Here is an 11,151-nt window from a genome sequence, read left to right on the forward strand (position 1 = left end):
TCAAACATTGTAAACAAGTTAGGTAAAGATCCTACAATAAGATTTGTGTTACTTCAACCTAATAACTGGGTGATAACTTCAAAAGTGGTCAAACCAGGATGAAATCCGTATTTGACTGATTTCCTTGTTGGAGCTGGTATTAAGGTATGAATTTTGTTGTTAATTCTGGTAGAATGTTGTTGAAGCACTTTATGTACATAGATACGAATTGGAAGATGGAATTTCTTTATAGTAAAATAATAAAGTCATGCTAAAACTCATAGTGTTACAGCCAACGTCAATAGTGATTCACTTTGGTAACAATGATGGAATGAATCTTTCTGCACCTCAAACTTCCGATCTAAAAAGATCTCAAAAAACAATCTTTCTGCACCTCAAACTTCCGATCTAAAGAGATCTCAAAAAGCAATCTTATCGATGACAGGGCCACTAGCAATGCCATTTTCTATGGATCTGGCGAGCACCCTGACCATGTTGTTGTGATTAAGGTAATAATACAACGCGAGAAAGCTAAAATATTAATGTACATTAACAACATATGGTTTGGGATTTCATCAATACGTTTCATATGTTGGAGACATCAATAGGGCAATGGATAATAATATACACCCAAGATCGATTTCATGGGAGGAAAGAGCACCATAGTTATGCACACAACACTTAAGAGGACTCTCTTTTGGAAGCTCCAATATAATTTTGTACAACACTCAGCACAATCGCATTCAGCTCAAAATTTTGTCTATTACTTTGCTTTTTGTATCATATGATAATTGTATATCTAACTTTATTTATTTAACTTTTTTCTTCATGTTTTTCTATTTCAGGCTCTTTGCTGCTTGATTGGAGACAACAATTTCCACGGAATAGTGTTAAAGCATCAATTGTTCATCAATGGAAGTATGTTGAAGCAAAGGTTTTTTTTCCCACCAAAATTGTTTATTTCTTTGTCTTTTCCATCTTGGATAGTCACTCTTTGTTGTCCATACTAGAAAGTAGATTTGCAAAAAGTTAAAAAAAAATAACATTAGACAAAGTTGTTGAAGAAAACCTAAAAACAAACAAAGTTCAACCTGAAAACAAATAAAGATGGAGATACTTCAAAGCTGATGAAGAAAATCTAGAAAAAAATTTGCCCTTCATTAAAAGTTTCGCAATAGATAAAATCACATTTTTACTTTTTCCTTAAATTATTATACTATTATCTTTATTGTATAAACTATTATCTTTATTATATGAAACATTAACTTTAATAAATATATTAATAAAAGATGTTATTTGGGATTTATTGGTTACGTGAGCTTTTCCCAAAGAAAAAGATTTACTAGACTTATTTCCAAAATAAAGGCCGTGTGCTTGAATTTTTGGTTGAGTGGATGAGTTTTTTCCAAAAAATTTTATATTTACTGTAATGTTTTTTTGTTGGGTAGGTCGGTTTGCCCTTTTTTTTTTTTTTTTTTTAAATATTATATTATTTTTTTTTGGAAAATTAAAGGTTGGCTGAAATATATAAAAATATGAAAAACCTTATTGAAATATTAATTAGTGTCCTTTTTTCTTATGAATTCGCTAGGTTTTTGCTTGAACGTCTAGCATATGCACATTCACCAACATTAAGAAGGTAGTCATCTCATTCGATTCTTTATTGTACTATGAAGACCTATAATCGTCAAGTGTAATATGTTTGTAAAATCTAAGCGAAGGTTAATTATTTTTGAGTTATATTATTGCAGAAGGATAAATATAATTTGTGTCATATTTTTGGATGGAAGATAATGATCCAACCTACAGAATTGCAAAAGCATGAAGTTTGGAAAAATATATCTCATCAGCAGTATAATGCAAGTTAAAGTAAATGATATCTCTATAGCATGCAACCATATGCACATATATTTGACAGATAAGAAACATTAGTAGGTGTCTGATATAAATTTCATGATTTGGTGTGTCCTCTTATGCTGTTCAAAATATATGAAAGCAATGATTTTGGTAGACTATACCGACAGCATGATATACCTGTAGCATGATCAAGACAACGTCTAGAAGTCGAAACACAAAGACGAGTATTATACTAGGAAAGCTATATCAATCTTTTCTGCAAAACGCAATCCGAGCAAGGACTTCACTAAGGCGTATTAAACTCTCTAGCTGTGTTAGTGTGGTTGTAATAACCTGCAAAACATTACATGTCATATACCAAGTAGTAGTACTTGTTTGTGGAGATTATTTGAAAAGTTCAATAGAAAGAAAGTCCCTCTATGTTATAGCACATTGTTATTATTTTTCACTTTATCCTTCCCTAACCCTTCCCTAACCTCACTATTGTGAGATAATATTGGCTATATATGTCATCATTATTGATGATAATTATGCCATGTTCCCTATGCAGGGGCCGCGGTAGCTGCCGAATCTTCTACTGATACATGGACAACTGTATGTACCGATGGACTTACCAGTTTTGATCGTTACAAAGGGCGATGCTACCGTATCGAGCGCGTTGTTGGAGAAAAAGATATCTGTTAAAATGGACAATGACCAACTTTAATTGCACATTGTTTTGCAGAGAAATTTTGGATTTTTGAGAGTCACCACTTAATTTTGAAAAGAAATTAAGAAACCTTTAGAAAGTTACTTTAAATGATTCAAAACAAGAAAATCATTTTAAGTTAGAAATTCTAAATAAGTAGTTCCTATTAACGTTTTAGGAAGGTGTTAGGCACCTAAAACGTACGCTAACTTGCGGTTATCTAGACTGTTTGAAAATCGTCTTTAACTAACTTTGAAAAAGTTTACGTTTTTGAAAAGAAAAGCGATTTTTCAGGAATATTTTGGTGTTTATGCAAAATCAGTTTTTTAGCGACTTGACTAAGGATTTTACTAGGTTCGCAAAACACACATAAAGTAAGCAAATAGAAAAAGGAAAAAGGGGAGAAGTAGTGATTTAGGCTTTTAAGCCCAAATCGTCGACCCTATCCTAATCTAGTTGGGTTTTTGACCCATTTTTCACTTGTCCTAATTCTATGTTTTCGAGCCCTTTTCGGCTCGAGTTTTCACTTCACCTGTATTAAATACAACTTTCGCTTCGAGGCCAAAATAAATAATTAAAGAAATAAATAAATAAATACGACAACCATAAATAAGTAACGACAACAAATAAATGAGGCTCGGGTTTCGTCGCCTCTTCAAAAATGGAACTTTAATCTGTGCTCCTTCCTTCAACTCCTTGTGTCCGTGTACAATGAGATTGTCTACTTATGACCTTTAAAATCGACTCAGGAGGGATGGGCCTCAATAGCCCACATTAATAATGCAATAATGGGAATAGGGTCCGTTTGGACTCAAAGGCAGGTTCATGCAAAGAAAAGAAAATAAAGAAATGAATGTAGGCTCCAAATGTTAGCATCTACACAAAAAAGAGAATATGTAAAGAGAATATTTCAGACACGGGAATCGTATTGACCTTCTAATTCGTCTCATAGCAGAAAGTATCACGTCTAGAATTACCCACCAAGGAAACAAATACTTCAAACATCCTTTATCAATGGAATCAATAAAAAATACAACTTATCGTCAACATTCAAACCGACTAATTTGCTATTTCATAAAACAAGCTAGAATATCCCTCTCACGCAAGTAGCCTTACAAAAACCATTAAGAGTTTTAGGATATAACCTCGCCCTTCCCTTCCCTTCGACCGACTCGAAATGAATTTTCAAGAATCAAAGGAAAGATCTTTGAGGACTCGTGGGATTATCGATCTCATTATGGAATATTCACTCATTATTCCCATTGACTTTTCAAGGATTAAGCGGATTTAAGGAGCAGCCCGCATCAGACCAATATAGTCAAATAAATCGGCATTAATAACTTCGCACTAAGAGTAAAGTTAAGAGAAAACAAGGGACACAAATTGAAAGAGAACGCCATGCTAGAACATTGAGACAAGACAGGAATATTCAACTAGACTACGGCAAATAAGTCCATGATAAAACAGAAGACAAAACTTCCATCATTTATGGCATCCAACAACTACGCTTGCAGATTAGAAAACATACAACAGAATCAGAAAACATCAAAGTTGACAACTTCAAGGTAGAGACAACTAAGGACCTGCCTCTTGCACCTTAAAAGATCAATCACAGAATGCGTTAAAGAGGAAAATGTCAGCTGGAGTTGCACACTATCGAGACACGAACATACTACATAAAATTTAGTTGTCCTAGAGCTAGACGCAGATGTACAGAGTAGGTACTACCCTTCACAACCTCGAACATATTATATGATGCGCAACTTGACAGTGAAAAACTCAAGCAACAAATTAACGTCTTATCGCATAAGCTCATACAAGAAGACAGATAGCACGTTGTGTCAGAATATGTTGTTTAAACTGTCATACAGATTACTCAATTCTTCAGAAATAGGAACATTCGTATGAAATTTAGGAGTATTTACAGGTAGTAAGTAACCATCTTTTGATCATCTAGGATATAGTACAAGCGACTAAGATATGCAGGAACGTCTAACAACTAAAAGAAAACATTTTTTAGCTGGCCTGAATACAGAAAGGAACAAATGTTCAGGTATTGCAAAAGTGCATAAATCACAGCATATGGCATCTGAAGATTCAAACATAAGGCAGCTTAAAGAGAAAATCGTCTAAAAATCAAACTTAAAGCAGCTTAGAAAGATGCATATACTTGCCCCAAACAGAACATGAATAATACCACTATTTACAACCAAATACCTCAATGTATCCCCAACATATCTCTTCAGGAAAAACAAATTCTCTTCATCAAAACCAAATCGAAAAACTACAGAATATTCAAATTATTGATTCATGCTACACACTTGCATATAACTCACATCGCCATAGATCATGAGACAGTAATCAAAGTAGTCGATAGTGAAGCTTATGATGTGCATACTGATTCGGCTAAGAAAGCGATCACAAACACAAGCAAATTCCAGCCTCATTCAAGATAAACAGATAACTATTTCTACGCAGAAAGAGGGGATGAAGCAGGAAACAACAGAATTAAAAGGGACAAGCGTTTACCTCTTTCGGGGCAGCAAACCGGGACAACGAACTAGCGTCGGACTCCCAACCACCGAAAATACATATTCGCAGTCAACTCGAAGCCCTAATTTATACGACAAACTGAATTTTCGAACCCCAAAAATTTCCAACCCGTGTTTCTGCCTTTTCAAGAATTTTTTTTCTCCTCCAGTAGAAACAAGAAAATTTTTCTCTCTTTTGAGACTCCAAGTTTCGAAACTCTCAGTTTGGATTTTCCAAATCTAAATTTTTGAATCCAAGAATTCCCAGCCTAATTTTTCGAACCCCAGGATTTCCTCCTCTTTAGACCCCAAAATTTCGGCCCAAAAGAAAATCCTTCTTTTTTTTTCGGACCCAAAATTCCCAAAAGAAGAGAAAGACCCCAAAATTTCCGACCCCTCAACTAGTTCCCAAACCTCCTTTATATAGACGAGAAGAGAGGGCCCAAAATCAGTCTTCAAACGATGTGGGAAACAATCCCACTCAGGGGCAATCTAGGGATTTTCGAATGGGGAAAAACATTCAAATTCCGAATAGGGTTTTGCCCCTCAACCCCTTGTACCAATTTTGGAACCTTCTTCATGAAATCTAAAAAAAGAAGCTAACTGATTCCCTTCACGAACCAATCAAAAATTGCCAAAGACTACGAATTCGTACCAAATAATCCGTGATTTGCGGAGGTAGCCGTTAGAGGGGGATACCTAAGCGTGTTGCTAGAGGGTTCTCGAATTTTCTTGGTACCAACTCGCGTGAGAGCCATATGATAGGTAAAAGAGGGAAGATGGGTGGTTTGGGTATCGATTTTGGGTTTGAATCGGGTATGGGATTTGGAGATTTCGCGATGTAGGGTTCGGGTCGTTGGTGTTTGATTGCTGATTGATGTAGCTTTTCTATGTTTATACGCCGTTTGTGAAGAAGAAAAGGGGACATGGCAATGGGCCGGGTCGGACAGCTTTGGGTGGGGTTGAAATTGTTGTGGGCTGCTGGAGAGAATTGGGCCTGGGGCAATTGAGTTTTGGGAGTGGGTTTAAAATTGGGATTGGGGTTATTTAATTTGGGAATTTGGCCAATTCATTTAAGTTTTGGCCGAATAGAAAATCAATTAGCCAATTGTATCGCGATTGTGACCGATTTGATTTCAATTATGACCAAATATAATAGATTGGCTAAATTAAGTCAAAATTCGAAATGAATTTAATATCTCCTTTAATCCCGAGCTTCTTGATTCGATAAAATCAAGCACATATTTAATCAAATAAATTATTTTTGAGAATAAGTTATATTTAAATCAAGATTTTGATCATTACATTTATTTTTAAAGATTATCCTTAATTAAAATTCGATATTGATAAAAATGTTCATTTAAATGACATCATTTATACAATCTCGTATATGTAAATACAAAAATATATAATTATCACTTAAATAATAGATTTAGCCCAAATACATATTTTAAAATGTGTTTATTTGAAAAAAATAATTGTTGCGATTTTATTTAAAAATCGAAGAAACTCGAGATTAAATATAGTTATGGAGGGTAAAAATTAGGTGTCAACACACATGATTTCCAGTTGGGTGTATCAAATAGGATACGTTAATTAGTTTCTTGAGATGAATCCAATTGGACAGGTATGTTATAATCTGCTCGCTGACTTGGGTTGTTGAGAAGACGAGTTGAATAAGTTTAGTTCCTGAAACATGAAATGTGGAGCTTAAATTGTTGGGAGGGCATTGTTTGGTTTAAGTCGAAGTTACCGATTTAAAAAAAAATCTACATCTTGAACCAATTTTTTAATCTAATTGAGTGCAAAAATATATATGAAGAAAAGGTAACATTACAGCTTAGTTGATCCGATTACTTTTTAATAAATTTTAATTAAAGTAAATACATAAACTCTAGACCAATTTTAATTTGTTTCTTCAATATTCACATAGAAATTTACTAGAATTGTTCGATTTGTGTGGAGTTATTCGTTTCTCTGTAACCATGTTACAAATTAATTAATTTTGAAATTATGGGTGAATTACAGAGAAAGAGCATGACTATATTTAGCGTGGTAGAAAAGAAATATCAATTATTTAATCGAAAAGAGGGATTGACTGACATGAAATTTGCAGGTTAAATTTCGCATTTCTAAGTGAAACCAAGTCAAGTTGCACAACTTTATGAATTATCAAGTATTAATTATCGGCTTACTGAAGACACCAACCGTAATTTAAAGGATTGTCAATGTATTCACCTACCTTATTTGTATCATAGATATTTACAATACTATATAACTAATTAAATAAATTCTCCATCTTTATATGTTCTTAAGATGTTGAATTATTAAATTTATTTTATTATTTAAATAAATATTATATTTAATCTAATATTTGAACTCATTAAAGTGAAATAATGCGCAAAACGTGTACACTTAACTAGTAATATTAAAATGCATAAACACCAATGTCAAATATTAATTTCTTAAATAAAGTAAACAAATTTTCAGAAAAATTTGATAAATTCTCATAGTTGAACAAGTCCTAATATATAACTTGTTTGATCAAACTTATAAAATTAGCTTATTTTGATAAGTATTTTTTTAAAAATGATTTTAGAAAAAGTATTTTTGGTGAGAAATTAATTGGGAAATAAATTTAAGAAATTACTTTTGAGTAGCAATTAGTATTATCAAGCTTTTAAAAGTGTTTAAAGTATTTTTTTTTCTCAAATTATTTTTTTAAAATAGTACTTTTGGGAGAAACTATTTTTCTAAGTTTTAAAAATATTGCTACTACTCAGAAGCTCTTATTTTCTTCGAAAAGCTTGCCAAACGCCTCAATTTTTTTTAACAAAATAAACACCTTTTAGAAAAAAAAAACCACTTTTGAAATTTTTTTTTAACCAAACAGGCTGATAATCAATAAAAAAAATTTAAAACTTTATAACACATAAACTTTAAATTAGGGAGAGTTGCACCTAAAAGAGACAAATGATTTTGTCAATTAAAAACTTTATAACACATAAACTTTAAATTAGGGAGAGTTGCACCTAAAAGAGACAAATGATTTTGTCAATTAAGTGGATGTCCTTCGGATTTTTAAAATTGGAAAAAGGGATGAAGTCATTTCAACTTTTTATTGTTAAACTTTTATTCCAATAGTCGTAAAAGTTGTCTCAACAACTATAGCAGTTGTTTCAATAACTATAGAAATTGCTTGATAACTGTGTAAAGTTATTGAACAATTGAATACTCTATTAGTTGACCCCTATAGACTTGACACGCCCATTAAGAAAAATATTTATTATGGGTCTATTTTACCAAATTAATCTTATTAATTATTCTTTAAAAATATAAATTTGAATATATACAACTTGTTTAGTCATTTAATGAATGTAAAAGGGCCCAATATACTCTTCAAGTATTGAAAATGGTTCTAAAATACCCTTCATCTATCTATTGGCTCTAAAATACCCTTTCATCCCCCTATTTGACTCTATTTTACCCGTTCATTCACTATTTGTCTCTATTTACCTTTTTCTTTAACAAAAATTTTTAGAAAATAATTAATATTTTTATTTAATACATATCAATTTCTAATTGATTGAAATTTAATTATTAAAAACTTACTAATCTCTAAATCCAACCCGAACCCAACTTCAAATAACTTGACCCGGCAACAACCCAATCCAACGACTCTTCCATGGTTGGAGTCACTGGTACTAGAGCCATTGGACGCAATCGGAGTCCTCTTCCGACAACTCTACTTTCAATAGTTTTTGTTGCTTTCTCTATCTATCAAAGAGGAGTCCATTTTCCAGACAAGAAACTTTGTGAACTTTCTGCACCTTTACAAATTTTGATGACAATTACAAGCATTTATTTTCTTAGGATTTCTCCATTTCTATTTTTTTTTAAAAAAAGTTAACTTTTTGTATTTTCTGTTTTTTTGGTATTATTAAAAATGTTGAGATGATGATCACACTGGGCCTTAAATCCTTTGATGGACTGTCACACCTCTTTTTTTACCAAAAAGGTTTATTTTATTTTAAGGTTTGAAAAAGGTTTTATTATTAGGTGGCAAAAATAAAAATTTATTTCGAAAAGAACTGTTTACATTCAAAATCAGAGTCGCCACTTGGCATGAATCAGGTGTGCCAAGTCACCTTTAGAATTTCTTTTTTTAAAAACAGTTTGACTCTAAAAACTGATCCGTGAACAGGGGTTCCAGTTAAGAAATTTCGTTAACCGAGGGGAAGGTGTTAGGCATCTCTCGATATCGTGGTTCGACAACGATCGCTTCATGAAAGTTATCGGCTAGTACGACACTATAAAGTGCATAAACCACATAAAACACACACAAAAAAATCAATAAACAACCAAATAAAATAAGTTAAAAAAATAGTGTCCAGACCAATTATTACAGTCCAAAATAAAAGATACCGAAATAAACCTACGCTAACCTACACTAGTCCTAAACTATACTCTACCTGATGCCTCAGGCCTTGATCACGAACATCCTTCACATACAAGATACTTCAGGGTATACCCCGGTGAATAAGTACAAATGAACTCAGGACATTCCCCGGCTAAATGAATACATTTTCTAATTTCAAGCGACCAAATGAAACAATCTCAAGCACAAAAATTCAATCATTCAACAATAGTCAATTTCTACACTTTTCCTACCCAACTTAGTATTTGCCTACCTATTTGACGGCCTAATCATGACATTATCGTGTTAGACAAAATTAGCATTTTAATTCTGAATTAAATAACCATAAATGGATCAAACAAACCAATATTCACTTCTAATCCACTTTCAATCCCCGCCTAATTTCATTTTTAATGATTGATTAAACTGATTCTTAGGACTATCAACTCAATTTCTCAATTCAATTTTCAAACGTATGAATCCAACAACTAAGCACATACATACAACAATCATAACCTCAAGACATCACATGAAGATGAAATAAAATAAGAATAGAGTTGAAGAATTGAACCTCAATCAGTGATTTTATTTTGATCAAACCGAATTACTTGATTTGAGAGCTGCTGGACCTCAAACTAGACCCAAACTCGACAAACCTCGGTCCCAAACTCGATTTAATTATTAAATCAGGCCAAAAATATTGAAATAATGACAACTCGCAATAGATTTTGCCTAACGGGATTCAAATCGGAGTTTCACCCATTATCTTCATTTTCATGGACTAGTTGTGGCTTTGTTGCTGACTTTCCGATGGATTTAGACTATTTTGGTTAGTTTTTATGCATTTATGGTGAGATGTTCCATCGCCAGAACAACGATAATGGCGGTGGACTGCTGGGACTAATTTTGGCCATTGGTTATGAATTTTGGGTGATTGATGAGGCTGGTTTCGGTGTCACCCAGTGGGGATTGCTTCACCGGCGTTTCCTCTCTTGATTCTCCTCACTATGTGCGTATGTGTACAATTATTATTTTTTGTGTGTGTTCACTGTGTGGTGTAAATTATGAGTATCCATAAGAGTGTGTGTAGGTAGTGTATGGGTGATGAATGGAAATGGAAGGTTTTTTGTTGTGTTGTTGTATGCGCGTGAATCCTCTCGAGAAGATGAATTATTGTGTGTGTATATATTCCTATTCTAGGTGTGTTCTTCAATGAGAGCGACGATTTTACTTGTTTGTGTTTCCAATATGTGCGAGGTATGTGTGAATACATGAGAGTGAAGCTGATAGTGAATTGTATCTCCCCTTCTGTGAATAAAAGTAATGTGTATAGATGTGTGTGAGTGTGCAGGAATTGTAAGTGGAAAAAATGTGGGATAGGAGTACGGGTGTGATGTGTCAAAGTTGTTATGGTAGGTTGTTATTCTTATTAAGATGAGGTGTTAAAAGTTGTTAAGAATTTGTTGGATTTGTTATTGTTGGGAACTTATCACATGGGCTAGGGTACGTGGTAAGACAGGATAAAAAAAGGAAAAAAAATAACTTTGGGAGGAACAAAATTACGTGTCTACCTCATGCCCCTCTTTGGGTGTAAATACAAAGTGTTTTCAGATAAAAAAGTAGCCAACGAGACCGAATTATAATCCGACCATTATTCAAAGGGAGGAAATAGAAGGAAT

At 33.2% G+C, this 11,151-nt stretch overlaps 1 long non-coding RNA gene across 1 annotated transcript; it reads right to left on the reverse strand.

Annotated features, from left to right (window-relative positions):
- Positions 1–1,651: 1,651 nt before the first annotated feature.
- On the reverse strand, positions 1,652–6,020 carry LOC107848087. The gene is made up of 2 exons (XR_007047131.1): positions 2,451–6,020; positions 1,652–2,169 (listed from the first exon to the last, which is right to left on the reverse strand). It is a non-coding gene; the product is annotated as an uncharacterized LOC107848087 (long non-coding RNA).
- Between the last annotated feature and the right edge of the window lie 5,131 nt (positions 6,021–11,151).

Source organism: Capsicum annuum, chromosome 11 (assembly GCF_002878395.1).
Source record: "Capsicum annuum cultivar UCD-10X-F1 chromosome 11, UCD10Xv1.1, whole genome shotgun sequence".
NCBI classification, from domain to species: domain Eukaryota; kingdom Viridiplantae; phylum Streptophyta; class Magnoliopsida; order Solanales; family Solanaceae; genus Capsicum; species Capsicum annuum.